The following is a 17,516-nucleotide window of genomic DNA, read 5'->3' as shown; positions in this document are numbered from 1 at the left end:
AGAGTGACAAAACGTGAGAGACTCCTAACTCTGGGAAACGAACAAGGGGTAGTGGAAGGGGAGGTGGGCAGGGGGATGGGGTACTGGGTGACTGGGCACTGAGGGGGGCACTTGACGGGATGAGCACTGGGTGTTATACTATAAGCTGGCAAATCGAACTCCAATAAAGGAATATGCAAAAAAATAAAAAAATTGAAAAAGAGAATATAAATTGCCCAACATTTCATAAATATAATAATACCCATTATACTTTAATGTGGGGATACTGTTACTTCTGCTCCTGTTTAAATTGCATGGGGAGTTAATCTCTTTATAGACCAGCATGAAAACAGTGTGTTTACTGGAATATCTAAACTCAAAATTTAGCTGTCCAGGTACAAAATTCTATGAGAAGCACACTCAGAGAGAGTGATCAACTTGTCCTGGTTTGCCTGGGACTTCACTGGTTCTCACAACATGAACCCCTACAGAACCAGGCAGCCCAGGATGGTTTGTTACATTGCTTTCTGCCTATATTTGAATATCCATTCAGCAACCTAGTAAAGGTAATTTCATGGTCTATGTTTCAAGCTTGGAATCTAGAATATTGACAACACATTCCCATCAACACCTTCTCAAAAAGTTCAGAATGAATTCCTCTCTCCCTTCCATGGACAGTAAAAAGGGAACAAAAGACCCTTGGCCTTTGATGGGCAAAATTTAAGATTGCATAGAACTAGAGTCTTCAGTGCTTGAGGATCACCACCTGAAACTGACATTGGAGATTTATTAATATACCATAGATTTGGCTGACTTTCATAAGGCTTTATTTTCAACTTAATTTTCCAATTTTATTGAAGTACAGTTGACAAAACTATAATATATTCAAATTATACAACATGTTGATTTGATGTAGATATAACCAAGCATTAACATTTTAATAAAAATTTAAACATACGTTTCTTTTATTATCTGCCTCTTTTTGAAAAGACGGGTAGGAGAGAGTGTTGTGAACTCCTAGTTGCTAGGAGGCAATGTGGTATAATGGAAGAAATATATCAGCTTTAGGCGAAATATTCCTATTCTTATCCCACTTGCAATCTTTTGATATTTTCTGTGTGATATTTAAGAGTTGTCAATCTCTTAGGACATAATTTATTTCATCTATAAAATGTCTCCTGTAGCTTACTGTGAATAGATACTAAGAAACTAAAATTCATATACGTAAACTGCCTAGCTCAGTGCCTGGCAAATACTCCACACTTAACAAAAGTGTGGCCCTTTGTTTGCAATGTTGAATTCTTGTTTAGGTTTTGGTAATTCTCTTCCAAATTTCACTCAAGGCAAGGTCTGTACCTTCAACATACTTTAGAAGCAAACTCAACACCTATTCAAGTGCTGGGTATTCAGTAAATGTGGTGTTTCAGATGTAGACAATATTGAATTCTTTTTCAGAACTATTTATATTATGCAAGTGGTTATGGAAAATAAATAAGAGCAGGTTTTTCAAAAGGAAGAATATTGCCCTCTTTGAAGATCACCACAGTAGTTGATGTGACCCAACCCGCTGGGCAAAAATCTCCTTTAGACCCAATGTTTTGGTAAAAAATAAAACAGAGTAAGTATGCAGTAGTGGTCCATCCAAAAAGCCTTTATTTGATATAGAATGGACCTCTGAGTCCTGTTTGGAGCTCTTGGGAAGCTCACAGGCAGGCTAAATGGTATAAATGCCAGTAAATCCATAGATTTAGATTTCTCACCTGGTAGATAATGAGGTGAGTCATGGGCTTGGGGAGGTCTAAGGGAGGAGTATTGGGCACCTATGTTCCCTCACCTGTGTCTTTGATCTTGGGTATATCCTTTGCCTCTTTATTGTTTTTTGTTTGCTTACTTTTTGTCTTTTTTGGGTGTTTTATTTTTGTTTTTTGTATTAGAACAAAGACTATGCTAGAGTTTCTCTACTCTTAGAATCTGGACCAAAAACTATGAGGTCTAGTTCAACAAACATACTTACTTGTGAGGAAAAAAACCTACTAAAATGTCAATAATTTCTACCAAAAGAATACTAATAAAGAAATAAAGAACAAGTTAGTATCATTACTCTCAAGATAATAAATTATTTTAATAATTCACTTAGTGAACAGTCACATCTTTCTAAAATATCTTAATTGCAAGGCCATCATAATATTTTCAGAAACATGTAAGGCAGTCTGAGGGAGGAGGCCATTTTCCTGAACTTCTTGCTACTCAAAATATAAAAATATTAAGAACTAAAAGGAATGATTCCTGAAATCTGAGCTTGAGACTTTATTTTATTGCATAATTTAGGAGAATGACATGGTTGACTCAGTCTGGGAAAGCTTTCAGAATTCTGGTATGAAGATCCTCTCAAATCCCTCTTCCCCCTCAAGACCTAGTGTCTATGTATTCATATTGGGGCACTTGGCAGCAGACGATGATCTAGAAGCAATCAAGTAAAGTGGCTATTAAAAGCTCACAGGCTTACTGGAGGGAGAAAAATGACTTTTGCTAAAAGCTAAATCTCTAAATATCCCCGAAGCTATTTCCCTCTTGACCTATACGTGTGGCCCTCTATATGCATATTCACAGTTTTCCCCTGATGTGTGTGTGCGTGTGTGTGTTTTGCAATAATCTTTGCACACATTTAAATTTAACACTTGATGAGCACTTAAATGGCTGAGTTAAACAAGAAGTCACTTGAGAAATTTTGGCTCCTTGCCATTCCTTGGGATTTCATCAGTCAGAGAATAATGTGCAGGACAGAAGCCAACCTCTAATTGTTTTGTTTAATTAGACCATTTAGATGACTAAGCCAGCCTGGAGACCCTGTTTCTCTGCTCCTCCTCACCTGGATAGGATGGCTTATGTTGGAGTCCATTTCTCCAGAACCTCTGGGATTTTGGACCATGGAATTGAAATGAAGATAAACTCAGGCCTTCACACTATTTGACTTTGATTTCAGGAATTTTCAAGAGCATTTCTTAGGTAGTTCTTCATTTTCCCTTTTGTTCTGCCCATGATGTGTAAGAACTGATCTTTTCCATTCTGCTGTCAAGCAGAAGGTTGATAGTCACCATGAATCCATAAAAAGCTTGTCGCCTTTCAGTGGTGGTGCATTTATAGATATTTTGAGGGCAAAGGGAATGGGTATTATTGATGGATCCTCCTCTCTGCCACCTGATAGACAAGAGAGTCTTCAACTGTCAAATGATCATAAACTTGCAATGATAATGGAAAATAGGATTTTTAAAATTACATCTGGAGTTGCTTTGATAGACTGGATCCTCTGGAAGTCATTGGGTAATAACTGCCCTACTACTCAGGAACAGCAGTGTTTGCCTTCCCCTCATGTCGGAGATGACTTTACAGGGCTGATGTGAGCCTATGCCTTCTCTGAGCTCCAATAAGAGGCGCAAATGAACAGTTGGAAGACTTGCAACTTGGCTTGGCCAAATGTGATGAGTTCTTTTTATCACCATTTTAAAATAGCTCCTCGATATTCAACCAAATGTAACCTAAATGTGTTTGAATATTGGAAAGGGAGCAACGGGTGAATGAGGCCAAATCCTCAGGCAGGTTGCTAATGGGATTAGGGAATTCAAGATCCCTCATAAATTCTACTGGCTTCTCTGTGGTGGGAACACAGATTTGAATTACAGGCCAGGAGAGGCTGGAGGGTTGCTCAAGGAGGGCTTTCTCAATAAGCTTTCCCCACTGTTTCCATAGAAACAGAAGTTTTACCTTCTAACTTGAGTATATGCACCCTGAATACACAAAGATGAGGCCTTAGATTGTGAATCTTATTTTCATAAGGTGTCAGATTCAGAAGGTACCTTTCCCACCATGTGGCCCAATTCCTGCACCTTGGAGAATTGACAAGATTTGCCCAAGTGCATGCAACAGAGCTAGTTAATGGAACTGGGCTACAGGGTTTTCACCCACTGCCTAAGTATCAGGTTGTTTTTGTTTTGTTTTGTCATGTCCTATCCCCACTGTAATGGCAGCTGAACTCCCGGTTACTTCTGTGATTTTGCACAAGCTAGGAAGGACTTGTGGGTATAGGTCTGTGTGTGCTTGTGTCCTCATCTATGCATCTTGTCCAGGTTCCTGTGAGTAGTGATCCCAACATCAACAGCATTCTCCAGAGTGAGCCAACCTCAGCAATTATTTTACTACCCAACCTTACTACTTGGTCATGTGAGGAGCTGACGTTCCTCAGGTCGTAAATTATGTTCCTTATAAATCTCAGTGATTTACTGACATGTCGGTGGCACAAAACTGATTTCCCCAGAGGGTAGGCAGTAGACAATAGTAACTCCTCCTTCATCAGGAAAGATAAATGAGTCTATTTTTTTTTAATTTTAAGATTTTATTTTTTAAAGTAATAGAGATTACTTTACACCTAACATGGGGCTTGAACCCACAAACCTAAAATCAAAAGTTGTGTACTCTACTGACCAAGCCAACCAGGCACCCCTATGAGGCTCTTCTCTGTCTCCAAAGATGGGAAAATGGTACCATGGCCATGGCAGCCAATCACCATTTCAATTTCTCTCCTGCCAGAGGACAGGACCACACTGTAGTCAGAATCAGGCTCTAATACCCAAAGATACATAATAGAATGATAACAAACTTATGTTTGTTGAGGCCTCAAGAAGCCAAGTATTGCGCTAAACATTTTAAATATATTATCGTATTTAAAAATCTTGACCATAAAATCTTAAAAAAAAAAAAAAGTGGAGAGGGTGGGTGCCTGGGTGGCTCAGTGGTTGAGTATCTGCCTTCAGCTCAAGTCATGGAATCTAATCCCACATAGGGTTCCCCATAGGGAGCCTGCTTCTCCCTCTGCCTATGTCTCTGCCTCTCTCTCTCTGTCTCTCATGAATAAATAAATAAAATCATAAAAAAGTAGAATAAAATAAAAATCTTCATCATAGCCTAAGTCTTTACCATTTCGCAGTTGAGAAAGTAAGGCTCACAATAGTTGATTCTTTTGCTGAAGGTCTCTCAGCAACAGAGCTGGCATTGAACATGGGCTGCTTGACCTCAAATCCAACGTTTGGGACCACCACACTCTGCCTTGAGAAATTGTTGCTCTAGGGTTCTGATCTCACAACTAAGGGCATGCAAACCCAGAAAGACAGCACAGTAAAAAAAACTGGTCCCATGCTGTAGGTAGGGTGGATATGTTGCCCCCCCTCCCGCCCAGGTATCAGTTGGGGCACATCATCTGTGCCCTGTAGCCTTTGCTTCTCATCTATAAAACTGAGATGTTCAATCATTTGATTTCTAATGACCAACTTTCTGGAGTTCTAACTTGCTGGAGTTAATCTGTAACTGAGGTCAGGGCAAAAGGCAGATCACCAGACTCTGAGCTCAGTGTTGATGCCACAAAATGAGATCAACTGCTTGCTTATATGAAACAACTGACAAAACATAGGTGTGAGACTGAATTGTGAAGAAAATGCATTTATAGATCATGTAATTAAATCTCATATTACTTTTTCTTGTTGTATGATACTTACTGAATAAAGAGATACTCAAAAAAAATTTAAAAACATATAATTATAATATAACTCTACCACATTTCAATCACATATAATAGTTGGGTAAATATATTTCCAGGCTCCCCTCCTCCCCTGTTTCAATATTCCTATATGCAGGATTTTTTAAAAAAACAAATATGGGGTATTATGTAACCTGCCTTCAATTCCTCATATGCAGTACAGTTTTTCTTGTTCATACTCTAAAATGTACAACACAGCCACAATAGCTGTATAGTATTCCATGGCATGAATGGCAAGTAATTGATGTAACCTCTCCTTTGCTCCCATTGAAGAAATTCTTTTTAATTAGGAATAACTTGACAGATATTCTTAGAGCTAAATATTTATACAGGTACTGTTTTCATTGGGATAAAAGAACATGAAAGAAATGCTACATTAAAGAAGACTTTAGATACAAACTGTTAAGACCTCTCAGAATGATTAATTTGTTTTCATTTTCAGCAATGGCATCTGGGAGTGCCTGTTTTCCCAAATCCTCATCAAAGCTAGGCATTCCTTGAACAAGTACCAACGAACCACCATTGACTTCTCGGTGCATGTTCCAGGCAGGAACTCGTGCTGCTAGAGCACAGCCAGACTACCTGGGAGGAACTGGGGTTTTGCCCCTTGCTTTTTGCCAAGGTGACCATTGGCAACTAACTTAACTTCTCTGTGTCTATAAGATGGAGCCCATAATAGGAACCTGACCCTACAATTCCAATCTTAGCCCATTTTTATTTTTTTAAGATTTTATTTATTCATGAGAGACACGGAGAGAGAGGCAGAGACATAAGCAGAGGGAGAAGCAGGCTCCCTGTGGGGACCCAGATGTGGGACTCAATCCCGGGACCCCGGGATCACACCCTGAGCCAAAGGCAGACGCTCAACCACTGTGCCATCCAGGCCTTGCCAGCCCATTTTTATAATTAAATATTCTTCTTTTTCTTTTCTTACTTAATGAGAATATTTTATATGTTCTTACTTAATGAGAATATTTTAAATGTTCTTTGCTTCTCATATATTGCAAATAATCACTGTATTTTCAATTGAGAACATGGAGGCCTCCAAAAGTGCTTTCTCTTCTAAGCTCACACCTAGGTCTCATGTTTTCATTCCTTCATCCTAACAGTTTTTCTCTTTCTTTCTCTCTTTCTTTCTTCTTTCTTTCTTTCTTTCTTTCTTTCTTTCTTTCTTTCTTTCTTTCTTTCTTTTTTCTTTCTTTCTTTTCTTTCTCTCTTCTTTTCCTCTTGGTGATTTCCTCTTTTTCCTTCATTCTCAGTCCATATCTGACTTAGATACATAAAATCATAGCTGGTGAACACGGCCTTCTGCTGAAAAAATAATTTCAAGAAAATTATAGGGGCACCTGGGTGGCTCATTGGTTAAGCATCCAGGTCTTGATTTTATCTTTGGTCATGATCTCAGAGTCGTGGGATGGAGCCCTGCAACAGGTTCTGTGCTCAGCACTGTCTGCTTGTCCCTATCCCTCTGTTCCTGCTTTCTCTCTCTTTCTCTAATAAATAAATAAAACCTTAAAAAAAGAAAATCACAAAAATAACTGATCATTTCAGGTGTTTACCTCTATTTGTCTTTTATGATTCAGTTCATGCTTTCTAAAACCTGTTCTAACTCTACCCCTCTGGTTTCCACTTGAGGGAGGCGAGCATGTGTCCCAGGATCTTCACCCCTCTGATACAACCTTCACACCCTGTATAACACCTTCTGCTTGAGTGTGGATGGGGCTTCTATGTATGAAGGGACTTCGTTCCTATGATCAAGTCATATTATATATATCCCAAATGTGAAGGGATTTTGTAGATGTAATTAAGATCTCAAGTCAGATATCTGATTTGGGATTTATTGAAAGGGAGATTATCCTAGGTGGGCCTGAGTTAATCAGTGAAAGCTCTTTTTAAAAAAAGGGACTGGGCCTTCTTGAAGAAAGTGATTCTCCTGCTGACTTTGAAGCAGTAAGCTGCCATACTTGTGGCGGGGGGGTGGGCACATGGCAGGGAACTGGAGGACCTCCAGGAGCTGAGACCAGCCCTCACTGACAGCCAGCAAGAAAGCAGTACTTCAGTCCTACAATGACAAGGAGCTGGATTCTGCCAGCAACCGCATGAGCTTGCAAGAGACCACTAAGCTTCAGAAAAAACTGCAGCTTGACCAACACCTTGACGGCATCTTTGTGAGGCCTGGAGCTGAAGAACTGTGTGAAACACACAGGAATTCCTGACCCATGGAAATAATAAATGTACATTTTTAAGCCACTAAATTTGAGATAATTTGTTACATAGAGATAGAATTCATACGACCCCACCCTGCAGACTTCTTTTCATAGAGTGCTTGTTTCTTCTCTATGCTTCCATCGAAGTTGTATACTGTGATAATGCACTGACCCTGTTTCATTGAAATTGTCTCACTGCATGTTGTTCTCCCTCAGCAAATTGTGGGTTCTATGAGAGTTAAGAAGCCACATTTCCCTCACCTTCCTGTCCTTGGAGTCCAAAAGGCATTTGGAGAATGCTGAGCCAGATCCCCATGCTCAGGATGAGAATTAGCAGAACTACATATCCATGGCTGACCAAGGATCTCTGGCCAGCAGCATCTTTCATACAGAGTTAAGAACACTTTTGAGCATTCACATAGCTCTAAACTTAGCAGTGCTACAGTAGAGGTGTGTTTTGTCATTGTTGCTCTTGCTACTGTGGCTGTTGTTTCTTTATTGTTTAAGCATAGAGAAAGGGCACCTACCTTCCAGTGTCTTGCACCAATTCACCATGTGATCTTGGGTATGCCATCTGACCTCTCTGAGCCATACTTTCCTCATCTGTAAATGAAATATTTGGACTCACTGGATGATCTCTACGACCATTTAATTTCCAGCACTTTATACTCCTGTGAGGCTTCAAACTGCAGAATACATATATTTGAAAGAGAAGAAGAAAAAGCACTAAGAAAAAGAGTTAAACACCATACTCCATTAGACTTAATCTATACCTGGGGGCTTCTTACTCAAGGAGGAAGAGAAACAGCAAAAACCAAAAATAATTATGAAAACATCAAAATAACCTTCACTCAATAAGACTACATGCAGGATAAGAGCATCTCAAGTCTTTTATTAAATGGGTTAAGACATTCGTTACTCTGGTCATCTGTAATCTGGCTTTTCAGATACAACGAAAGCAGTGGAAGAACTCTGGGTTTTAAAAGGAAGGATAAGAAATCATGAAGCTGATGCCTCTGTTGTGTTTATTCGGAGCCAGAGTCCTTCCCATTTAGCTCATTTCTGTATGAAAATGAAAGTAATCTGCCTTAGTGCATGAAACCATTAGCTAGTTTTTCAAAGTGCTGCATTTCATAAAGGTCACAGAGGGCCGCCCCAGAGGCAACAGGAATTTTGCAAGTGATGTGTGTCACATTTGCATATGATAATTAGTTTCTCTATAAATACAATTTGTTCTGCAGATTAACATTTTGTGTCCTCATTAGATAGCAAACATTTCCATATTAAACCCACAAAGCTGCCAGATTTGGCTCTGCTTGCATTGCACGATAGCATTTATACCTCTGTTTATACTGATGCCAATTAGTAGTGTTAAATCTTGGAAGAATAAAGGAGATCACTAATGCTATTAATATAAATAGTAATAATAATGCCGAGAAGATTCTGCAAACCTTGTTAACTTCCAAGATCATTAGCAATAAAGTAGATCTCGGTTGTAAATGGCCATGTTTTTAGGCACATAAAGTATTAGTTTGTCTGGAACACTTTCCTCTGTATACTGAAGTCTGCCCCTGGCTTAGGTCCTGAGTCTGTGGGCTGTAACATGGAACTTGCAATTAAAATACTGTTTCCAAAAAAAAAATAAGATAAAATAAAATACTGTTTCCTTTTGCTTAAATGCTTTAGTAAGGAAACAATAGGAAGTCAGAGGTGCTTTATCCAGGAGAAATAACAATTTGCTTATTTTCAGCTCAGTGCTGTGCTGGTTTGCTCTACAGTTTCTGAAGCCAATTTCTTAAAAGTGAGGAGGTGAGGTATTTTATGGTTCCATAAAAGGTTTCTTAAAAGCAGGACACCCCAAAATTCCTTGTGGGCAGATTCAGTTTTCACTGGACCAGAAAGAAAAGTTCTCTGGTGAGGGGAACACGCAGGGACACAAGAAGATAGTGATGGGTCTCATCTCCTTCATCACTCTTGACTTGATGCTTAATGGAGGAGGCTGCTTCAGATAAACAGCCCCTGGTGAAGTGCTAGTCCTGCGCCTGAAATGGGGGGCTGCACGGACCTGAAGACCAATGGTCACTTACCCCCAGCTCTGTGACAGGCAATGGAGGATCCCGTAGTCACTGTTGATAAGGACAGTTTCTGCAGAAATCAACTAGCTTGTCTTCTCTGCATAAGGTTTTGGTTTGGTTTGGTTTGGTTTTTGTGTGTGTGTGTGTGTGTGTGTGCGTGTGTTTACTTTTTTGTTTTTTGTTTTTGTTTTATATGATGTGCTATATGTACGTATTAGGTTCAGCAATTTTTTTTTTTAAAAAAGCTTTAGTTAAAGCACCAAACACATTTGACTCAAATGTAAACGCTTTCCTATTGAACTTTGGGCTGTGATACAAGGAAATTTTACTACAATACATAATTCTATATCATTTGAGAAATCAGGCTTGAAGTTAGAAGTAGCTTTGCTTCACAGCTCTGCCATTTACTAGCACTATAATTTTGGATATGACGGAGCCACTATATTTTACTTTTCTCATCTGTAAAATGAGAACAAGAACTGTACCTGCCTCAGAGGATTATTACAGGGATTGAATGGGTTGCCTGGGTGTCAGTGCAGTGCCGGGGCCATAGGCAGACTGAGTAGAGAGAAGCTAGGGTTAGCATTATGACTTATAACCCTGTTTCCTGAGGCTGGAGAATAACAGTAACGAAATAGCAATTCTCTTAGCAGATTTATAAGAACTACAGGCCTCTTCAGATGCTACCCAGGGGTATCTCCCTTCCCGAAGCAGACCCTCTCTCTCCTTCTGGGGCACTGTTTCTCCCTCTCCACTCTAGCTGCTCTGGAAATGAACCCGCCACCCTGGTACTGCTTTCTCCAATGATCCGATATCTCCCCCACTTCTCCAGCCTATGTGGTGTCATCCAACATCACTCAGGTTCCAAAACAGTGTTGCCTAGAGATTTCTGTGATCTTGGCAGTTTGTCCCTTCTCCTGAAGTTTGTCACAAGCTCCCCGGGGAAGAAAACTGGATCCACAGAACAAGCTGAACCCATGTCCCTGAACATTCCTCCATTCTCCTGTTGATTTCTGGCTCTTGAAAGATGACTGGTAGTTGGTTAACCACTTACTTACTTATTTCCCTATGAAGCTCTTTCATCTTCCCCCTAAATAGACACCCTGCTGGTCCATTCCTGTTGTTCGTGTTTGACTCCTCGAGGTGAATATATCCAAGACTCCCAAGCTGGATTTTGTGTCATACGTTTCTAGGTACAGAAAGGAACAAGGGATATTTCATAAACAGAAGAGAAAGTTTAGGAGGGACATGTTAATGTCTCAAAATACCTGAAGGGTTGCCCAGTGGAAGGAAAGATTAATATGCTTCTGACAACTAAGACGGGTAAAGGCTGTAGAAAAAAAGATATTAGCTAAATTTAAGCATGAGTATTCTAATAGCCACAGCTGTACAGGATGGCTGCTCTAGGAGAAAATGAGCTCTCTGTTTCTAGAGGTATTCAAGCAAGGGCCGAATGATTACTGGCAGGATGGCCTGTAAGGGAGATTCGTGCATCAGTGGGATTAAATGATCCTGAACAATGGTGGCTCTAAATTTCTCTGTAAGAGGATATTTAGCACAAAGACAATTTGAAAGGTATATTAGAAAGTGAGGAAGGATTCAGTGATTGTCTTGAAGCTATATTTTGTGTAAAACTTTACATACAATTAATAAATTTCAATTATCCTTATGAGAGCATGAAGTGATAGGCTGAAGGTGATTGTTCATTCCTGAAGCATGTGTTGAACATCTACCATGTGGCAAGCTCCTTTCTTGTTTTGGGGGTAGACTGATGAGCAAAACAAAGTTTCTTTTGAGTTCATACTCTAGTTGGAGGCAGGGAGGACCTATGGGGGGAGGGGTGGAGTACATACAAGAGAAGGCGGCTATATGTTAAGACACTTTGCCAACTTCACTTTTTCCCACTTCCTCTAGGGTCTGTCTGTCCTTGGAGTTTCCTTGAGACGCTATTCTCTAGGACCCCTCTAACCAGATTAAAGGGGAAAGAGTTGATGGATGATAGATAAATCTCAGATCCTAAGAGATGTGATCCTACCAGCTATTAATTTCTCTTGACTCAACCTGGGAAGGGCAAGACCTCTCTCATGGACCTAGTAAATGCTTAATAAATAAATACACAAGGAAATAATGTAGAAGACGTTACCAAGGGATCTCATATAAATCCTTCTCTGTATTACTTGAGAGAAAAAGGATATAAACTCATCTTTCTGGGTCAGATGTGGCAGACGAGTGGGTCAGATGTCCTTTTAGTTCTTGTGAATGTCTGCAACTTTTCGAGAACCACGCCTTGCATCTCCCTTGGAGTCTCTCTCCTGGCACTGGATCTTCTAACCCCCACTGTTTCCATCACAGAATGGATTCTTGGAAGTGAAACAGGCCTGTTCAAGAACTCCTCTTTATGCAATGAAGGATGTAAGGAAACTGGAGCAGGTTCAAAGAAGAATAGCAAGAATGATTAAGGGGCTGAGAGCATGATTTATGTTGAATGATTAAAAGGATTAAACATGCAGAACTTGGCCAATGCTACATAGTTAGCTATAAAAAATCAAAATTAAGTGCCAAAGCTCTCAGCTCCCATGAAAAATACAAATTTGCATATAATTTGGCCCATACTTCTACATGAAGTTGAGCAGAGCCTTAGTGAGGCAGCATTCACATGAAGCCAAAACCGCTAGTTTCTTTGGTCAGTTTACACTACAGCCTGGTCACACAGTAAAATCTCGCTATTTGACCTAATTGAGTAGATGATTGTATCACAGTGTCCACCCAGGGCCACATCCACATGTGATGCATGTATATAGTGTATAAAAGAATGTAATGTGCCATTTACCTGAGAGTCACAGGCTAAAATCCCTGCCCGGGCAGACAGGTAGCCAGATGAGAGAATGAGTCGAGCCTAGAAGGTGCACAGCCCATGGAAAGGAGACAGCCACTGTGGCTTCCGGCTCATTTTGCCATGAGGAATTTTGGCCTGGCTTGTGAGATCTTCTTGCCTATCATGTGAAACCAGTGATTCAGGGAGCTTGCAGGAAGTAAGTAATGAGAAACCAGCTCAGAGAGGAGTTGCTGGTGTAGCTGGTCCCCCAGGATGACATCTCTTCAGAGAGGAAAGCAGGAGCTGAAAGTGGGGGGGTAAGGGAAGGGTGGATAAGAATGTATGTGAGGAGACAACTAAGTGGCATTCATTGGAATTTAAAAATGCAGATGGTTACATTAAAAAAAAATCTATTGACTTAATTTTAAAAAGTAAACACTGCTAGGAATGTCATTCTGGGGATCCCAGTTTGCCACCTTTTATCTGGCTCACTTCTTCATTTCAGACTTAGAAACATGAGGTCCAGAGAAAGCGAAAGATACTCTCAAAGGTGTAGTGAAGAAATTATCAGAACAAGAGCTGAGTAGAAGCGGTAGACCGTCAGAGGATATTGGGGTTCTTTTCCGATTCTATCGTCTGGATAAGTTCCATCTGGGCTCAGAACTTCTAGGTTTTCTAGTTCTGCCTGTTAAATAAAGAGGCTGGACAGCATGGGTTTATGCTTTTCTTACACCTCTCAGCCAGTCCTCTATCAGGACCCCCATGAGGGGAAATACACCTAAGAATTTTACAATTATAATCCCAACACGCACAGGCACATAGATACATCAACGTGCATTCATGTGCAAGCTGAACTTGAATGAGGCATACTGACTATGAGGAAAGGGTATTGTTTTAGAGGACCGTGTAGGTTTGTTGAGGTTGTGCACTGCAAAATTCCAGAGGTGTCAATGTTAAGAGTACGCTCTGTATTTGGCGCTGCAAGGAGGTATCAGCCTGGCAGTGTAAGCCCAGAAACACTGAGAGGAGCTCTGGTGTTGGAATTCTGAGACATCACGGCTCACACAGCCTAAAATGCCATTTGCCGATGGCAGAGATTTCTTTGACATGCTCACTGCCCCACCTACAGCTACAAGGCTTTGAGAGACAGAGAGAGAGAAAAAATCAGAAAAGAATTCTGATGGAAAATGGTTACAGCTTCAAAAGAGTATTGTCCGTTTTAACAGGTGGACACAATTTTGAGTAAAGGAGAGCAGTCATCATTTTTAGAAAAGGAACATTTGGATTAAACACCCTGAAAAATTATGACAGCGAGAATTATGAGATTGGGGAAATATGTACTAAAGGAAGTGGTGGAAACTCCATCCCTGGAGCCATTTGAAAATCAACAGGATAAGGAATTAGAAAATCTATTCTAGGAAAGAATCCTCCATTGATTCCCCCGGGCCTACAGGATGATATAATGGGTCTACTCCATCTCTAATTGCTATAGTTCTTAGACTTTATGTATTTTCCAGGGTTTTATAAAGCTGCTGTTAGACCAGCACTGCACCACCACCCCCAAAAAAGGGAAAAAAACAAACTCCAAACAAACCTTAACCTAGTTGCTCCAAGGAGCATAAAGATTCTCCCAAATGGAAATTGTGTGTAATAAAATTCTCCAGTGAGAACTCCATTATTTCCCGAAGGCAGTCTACCAAGATGAGAAACATCATTATCATTTTACTTCATTTATCCGGTTTTCTCTTTCTGGTTTATTTTAATTTCAGAGGAGGAAAAGCAATGGGACTGTAAACCTCATAGCTCTGGATGAGAAGCATTTGTATTTTTTTCTCCTTCTGTTCACTGAGATTCCACCAGGAAGAGTGGCTCTCTTGGTGGATTGGTAAGAGCAAGATCAGTGTATCACCCAGGAGAAATGGAGGCCTCCACACCTGCCCTGGGATTGTGGGGAAAAGGGAGTCCTCTGAGGCTCAAGAACTGAATTGTTGGGTTCTCTCAATAAAGTGGGTGTAACGAGTAAGTGGGAATAAGTCCTGGCTGTGTGTGGAGGCTTTGGTGATTGTGGTTTTCACCCTTTTTCGTCTATATCATTGTTACCTCTTTTTTTCAGTTATGGACTCAGAGATAGAAGAAATTTGAGTCTTATTGGGGGAATTTGGAGATTCCTTATTACACATAAAGTCTCAGAAATATCACAGTGGTGGGGCATCTGGGTGACTCAGTGGTTGAGCATCTGCCTTCCACTCAGGTCCTGATCCTGCAGGTCTGGGATCGAGTCCCACATCGGGCTCCATGCGAGATGCCTGCTTCTCCTTCTGCCTATATCTCTGCCTTTCTCTGTGTGTCTCTTATGAATAAATAAATAAAATCTTAAAAAAAAAAAAAAAGAAATACCAGTGGTCAGATGCCCAGGCTCTACAGTCCAGGGTTCTCTCTCTGTGGCAATAGCTACAAGGGAGCTTAGTAGTATCATCCAAAATCATGCCTAAATCATATGATGAGAGAAACACATATTTCCATGAAATGTGGTTGCAGTACTCACTATAATCTGCCTTCTGGTTAAAAAAAAAAAAAGTGGAGGGGTGCCTGCCTGGGCGGCTCAGTCAGTTAAGCATCCAACTTTTGATTTTGGCTTCGGTCATGATCTCAGGGTTTTGAAATCAAATCCCACATTGGGCTCAGTGCTGGCAGTGAAGCCTGCTTAAGATTCTCTCTCTTCCTCTACCCCTCCTCTCCCCCGCCCCTAAAAAAAAAAAAGTGAAAAATCTGGCCTCACATTCACTTTAGTTTTTGTTTTATCTGGGATGTAGAAATGGGTCCAGAAGCCCAGAACCCTGCAATGAGTAACAACCATCCTTACTTTTGTCTACATATTATGAAACTATAATTAGGAACCGACACTTTATCATCAAGTTTTTTTTCCCAATTGATTTATGTGCCTGGTAATTCATAAGCTCACAAAAAAATTTTTCTAGTAACTATTTCTTTAGAGACTTCCAACTTCACATAGTGTGAAATGGAGAACGGGCACTTGTGTCAATGAAGTCCACAGCGTGCCCCTCATGGGCCAGAAATTCCAGAATGAAAGCATTAAGTGTCCTAACTCCAGGGCCAGGGAATCTAAAACAAATAGTGTGGGGTAAGGGAGCCTGAAGGAAGGACCAAATTCAGTTCGGTTTTGTATGATGACAACTTACGTCTAGCGTTGCTTCTTCATTGCCTCTTTTAGAGTCTGATATACTGAACCTCAGAAACTCTCACGTTCACCTTGTAATTTAAAATTGAAAAAAAAATTGACCACCACCACAATGCACTGGTATTTGATTGGGATTTTCAAAAACTGTCTGATTCCAACTCAGTGTTGCCTCAACCTTGGTCCTCCTTGCCTTCCCTGCATCTGCTTCCCTTAGGAAATCTCTGGATCTAGTTTTGACACAGAAACATTTCTCCAGGAAGTTTTGGTCTCTTTCCTTTCCAATCTCCAGTCCTTCCTCCACTGCCTCCATCAATAAACATGTCCCTTTGCCTCTAGTCTAGGGCCAAAGCCTGTATGTTAAAGTGATGGTGTCACAAAACGCCTGGTGATGTCATAAAGTGCTGGGAGATCTGGCAAAGCAGCGACTCTCATTTTTATGTCCCTGGGAAATTATTGGTACCCAAAGGGCCATCACTTCTGTATATGCACCGGTTGTCGTAGAAATAGTTAGGGCCTAGTTAACTTTGGGCATTTACACGTTTGGCACATTGCTATAAAATGTCGTGTACAGAATACAGATTCAAGGAGACGAAGTTATTAAAATGGGGTGGGGTGAGAGGAGACATGCCAATGAAAACAGACAATGTAGATTTTAATCCTTTCCACAGGAATTCAGGCAAAAGGGGAATAAAATAATTCTATAGGGTCACTTGTAATTCAGCTTAAACTAAGCTCAGGAAATGGAATATTTCTCAGAAGGCTGATTTATGCACTTAAAGTAACTAAGTCCCAGGTGCCATAGGAAGTAATACAACTTCGAGCAATGTCCTAGCCTGCATGCTCAAACTAACTGCCTGAATCAATTTCTAACTTCTCTTTAAAACATTTCAGAGTCAGTTCTACTGGGAATGTTTGAGTCCTAGATTCTCCGTTAGCACTGCAGGAAGGGAAGTCCAGGGACCTAGGTAGGCTCTATGTTATAAACAAGTTGTGTTCCAAAGTTTGCCTGTGAAGCATTTCTTTGGAAGCCCAAACACATTTTCTGTAAAGAAACAGAGGTAGACACAGTTAGGCTCTCTGGCTCTCATAACCCTCCGAAGCCTATTTAAACCAGATGCAGGTCAAATCCCCTTTACTACATAAAGACTAGAGAACAGTCACATAATCATACAAAACCGGGGAGTGTTGAGGGGGTGGGGGTTGGCTTTTAAAAACTTCTCTTTTTTTTCATCTCCCTCCTTTCCTGTATCCCTTAATTAGAAAAGGATAAGAGATGGATGGAAATTTGATGGATATCATGATCGAGGTTTCTCAACATTTGCAAAGATTTTAGAGACCAATGGCACACAGTTTATTTATCATAACTAATTTTGCTGTGGGTGTCTGAGTGACTCTGTCAGTTAAGTGTTTGACGCTTGATCTCAGGTCTCGATCTCAAGGTCATGAGTTCAAGCTTCGAGTTGAGCTCTGCACTGGGCTTGGAGCCTACTTAAAAATATATGTGTGTATGTATAATTTATAAATAAATAAATAAATAAGCAGGCGTTTTTGGCATATGGATGATTTTGAGCTAAGGTCATCAAAGACCCACCATGCAGGAAAAACTCTTAAAAGCCAGCACAAGTCTTCCTTTCGCAAAGGAAATCCACATTTG

The 17,516-nt window shown here is 40.4% G+C and overlaps 1 long non-coding RNA gene across 9 annotated transcripts in view; it reads right to left on the bottom strand.

Moving 5' to 3' along the window:
* The window catches only part of LOC112645154 (uncharacterized), a 33,954-nt gene extending 17,754 nt beyond the window's left edge, over window positions 1–16,200 (bottom strand). For 4 of the 9 annotated variants that reach the window (XR_003126999.3, XR_003127019.3, XR_007402723.1 and 1 more), the window contains exons 1-4: window positions 15,864–16,200; window positions 12,679–12,966; window positions 10,907–12,269; window positions 8,301–8,459 (exon numbers count right to left, since the gene is read on the bottom strand). This is a non-coding gene — a long non-coding RNA (uncharacterized LOC112645154). Of the gene's footprint in view, window positions 1–2,163; window positions 2,440–6,739; window positions 6,878–8,300; window positions 8,460–10,906; window positions 12,270–12,678; window positions 12,967–15,863 lie in introns of those variants that run through there. The other 5 variants (XR_007402725.1, XR_003127028.3, XR_003127004.3 and 2 more) reach the window with 5 other exon arrangements.
* Window positions 16,201–17,516: the final 1,316 nt, after the last annotated feature.

This window comes from Canis lupus, chromosome 16 (genome assembly GCF_003254725.2).
Source record: "Canis lupus dingo isolate Sandy chromosome 16, ASM325472v2, whole genome shotgun sequence".
Lineage (NCBI taxonomy): Eukaryota > Metazoa > Chordata > Mammalia > Carnivora > Canidae > Canis > Canis lupus.
Note: the sequence above shows the minus strand (reverse complement) of the source record. Positions and strands in the feature narration are given on the sequence as shown.